The sequence below is a fragment of the Henckelia pumila genome, chromosome 1 (genome assembly GCF_033568475.1).
Source record: "Henckelia pumila isolate YLH828 chromosome 1, ASM3356847v2, whole genome shotgun sequence".
In the NCBI taxonomy this organism is placed as follows: Eukaryota; Viridiplantae; Streptophyta; class Magnoliopsida; order Lamiales; family Gesneriaceae; genus Henckelia; species Henckelia pumila.
Window position 1 is genome coordinate 113,486,962 of NC_133120.1, and position 3,708 is coordinate 113,490,669.

Consider the following 3,708-nt stretch of genomic DNA (forward strand, 5'->3'; position numbering starts at 1 on the left):
TCCTCACAATCCGAGGACCATATGAAGGCAACATCTTTCCGTGTAAGCTGTGTCAAAGGTCTGGTCAACTGTGCAAAATTCTCGATGAACAGACGATAATAACCCGCTAGACCCAAGAAACTTCGAATCTCAGCAACCGTCATCGGACGAGACCAGTTCATCACTGCCTCTATCTGAGTCCCGTACCCGGATCTGGTGGTATCCAGATCTGGTGGTATCCAGATCTCAGATCTATCTTAGAATATCTGAGTCCCGTACCCGGATCTGGTGGTATCCAGATCTCAGATCTATCTTAGAATAAACAAAAGTACCCTGTAATTGATCGAACAGATCATCAATCCGCGGCAAAGGATACTTATTCTTGATGGTGACATGATTCAACTGCCTGTAATCAATACACAATCGCATCGATCCATCTTTCTTCTTGACAAACAAAACAGGTGCTCCACACGGAGAAACACTCGGACGAATATATCCCTTATCAAGCAGATCCTGTAACTGCTGTTTCAATTCCCTCATCTCTGACGGTGCCAGACGATAAGGTGCTCGGGATATAGGTGTAGTTTCTGGTACTAGATCAATACCAAATTCAACCTCTCGAACCGGAGAAAAACCAGGAATCTCATCAGGGAATACGTCAGGAAACTCACTGACAACCGGTAGCTGATCAATACCCGGACTACTCGCGAACATATCAACTGCATAGATGAGGTAGCCCTCCCCACCTGACTCCAAGACATGACATGCCTTCAGAGCCGAAACAAGTGGCATCGGAGGTCGCGCACCCTCACCATAAAAGTACCAGCTATCACCCTCAACAGGATGAAACTGTACCAGACGTTGATAACAATCCACATTAGCGTGATACAAAGTCAGCATATCTATTCCCAAAATACAGTAAAATCTATCATCGCTAATATCATCAAATTAGCCACTAACACATTACCCTCAAACTTCAGAAGGCAACCCATCACTAGACGCTTAGTTACTATCTCTTGCTCCAACGGAGTAGATACAACTAAATCCATATCTAATGATACATAAGGTAATCTATGTCTCTTAACAAAGCAACTAGAAATAAAGGAATGCGATGCTCCAGTATCAATTAATACAAGTGCAGGAATACCACATAACAGAAAGGTACCTGCCAACATGCGATCGCTTCCCTCAGTAGCCTGCTCCTGAGACAGAGCAAACACCTGCCCTTGAGTCTGGGGATGATAACCATAAGAACTCTGTGGTGCTGGCTGCTGATGTGGAACAATAGAAGCCTGAGATCCAACCTGTGATCCCGATCCACTAGAAGAACCCATGCGCTGAGGACAATCTCTCCGTAGATGTCCCTGCTGCCCACAAATATAACAAGCCCCAGTAGCCCTCCGACATGAAGCTGCAGGATGCTTCCCTCCACAATGGCTACAAAATTCCTCCTTCTTCTTCTTCTTCCCAAAAAGGAACATACCTCGTGAACCACGAGATCCAGATGAAGTAGGAGTAGAAGAAGACGTAGGTCCAGATTGCACAACAGATTGAGCTCGAGGCTCAAAAGATCCACTAGGCTGTGCTGGCATCATCAACTGTGCTCGCCTGTTGCTGGTCTCCACAAGATGGCAACGGTTCACCAAAGTCTCAAAAGATACCGGGTCATCACAGACGACAACCTGAGAGTAGATATCTTGGTTCAAACCTTGTAGAAAGATATCATACTTTGATGCATCACTCTCATTGATATGAGGACTGAAAGGCAGCAGATCAAGAAATCGTTGCTGATATTGATCAATAGTCATTGATCCTTGCCTCAGAGTAAGCAACTCCAAAGATCGTGTTTGGCGAACAACCGGAGGAAAATACAGTTTCTGGAACTGCTCACAGAAATCTCCCCAAGTCACCTGTCCTTTCTCCATACGTGCCTGAGCAGCTTTGGCATCCCACCAAAAACGTGCTCAATCCTCTAGAACGAATTCTAGAACTTCCAGCTTCTGATCCTCAGTACAATCGAAAGCACGAAAATTACTCTCGAGTTTAGACATCCAACTCCTCACCTGTTCAGGATTCTCGCCACCCACCAAGGGTTTTGGTCCTACCTACATGAACTTATTAATAGTATAGCGACGTCTACTCTCATGAGGACGATATCGATCATCCTGATGATGATGGCGACGATGATGATGACCACCTCCCTGGCCAACACTACCGTGACTCTCGTCAGCCATATCCTGAAAAGAATTGCACAGTAAAATCCCAATGCGCAAGAATTACTAGACTAAATCCCAAGTACTAATCCCAAAATCTATGCATGCTCTGATACCAAAAATGTAGTGACCCTGCATGGTATCACCTACTAACTGGCAACTAATAGCATGCATTAAACTTAATACAGCAAATTAACTTAACAGAGTAAAACGTGCGGAAACATAACCATAATTTACATATCAGCTTAGTAATAAAATCCAGGCTTAAATCTGTAGTGATACAACCATATCGAAATTCTTAAAAGTAAACATTATACAGCTATATCGAATCCTGCTGCATAAAAAAAAACTCCTCAAGGCTCCTGCTCCCTAGTCCTGCCTTGAACTACCAGCTCCGTCCATCCTGCGACCTGCCCCGTGGAATAGGGTGTCCAAGATAACAACTAGGACATGAGCGCTAACGCCCAGTATATAGACATGAGTAAACATATGTATATAATGCATGCAACATGATGACTGGTAAAGGGTCATCCGAAAAGTCATGCTCAGTACCGGCGCCACATGAGTGCTGCCACCGCACGGATCAACCTCTGGGTGCAACCACACTCGTCTAGTACACCAGAGTAGACAGACATAAATGCCCCCGCCGTCGCGGTACTCTCAGTGACAGACTATCGAGTATAGAGTTGAGCGGCTCTATAGTCAGGTATAACAAGGTATAGGCTCAACGTGTATATGCACATGACATATGAATATAGAAAGCGGTAAATCATATATCATTCCATATAATAATTCCAAATAAATGAAACATATAAACATGTATACTCGCTGGCAATCTCAGTCAATGTGTACGTACCTCTAGGCTAGTTCAAGTATAATAAGATCCTAGGTTCCAAGCCTATATTCAGAAGTTCACCGTATCACTACACAAGTTCTATAAGCCTTAACTAAGCTAATAAATACTCCCAAAACTTAAATAGATTCCCGGACCATACCTTCGTCCGTAGATAGCCCTTTGGAGTCGCTAGTCCCGGATGACTATAACAACTCCTTGGTTATTCCAGAACCTTTATTATAACCGATAGGGCCCTCAAGTGTATATCTCACACTATATAACTGAAGAAAGAAACTCGGAATTCGTAATTCAAATGAAATCAGACAAGCCCTATTTATAGGCAAAATTCCCGGTCAGGATCGGAACTTCCGATTTCGGGATCGGAGCTTCCGATCCAGCTCACTGCATGCATGCTTGACACGCCAGGATCGGAACTTCTGATCCGACGATCGGAGCTTCCGATCTGCCCTCCATTCGACACTTGTCAAAACTCGCGGCTAAGTCATCAAGCATTGTTGGCAGCTGGAGATCGGAACTTCCGTTCCTGGATCGGAGCTTCCGATCGGCTTTCGAAATGGCTGGGATCGGAACTTCCGATCCGGCCCAAAGTCAGAAGCCCGAATTCCTTCTGAAGTCCAATTACACTCCGACATTGGTTAATTACTAATCCTTAAACATGTT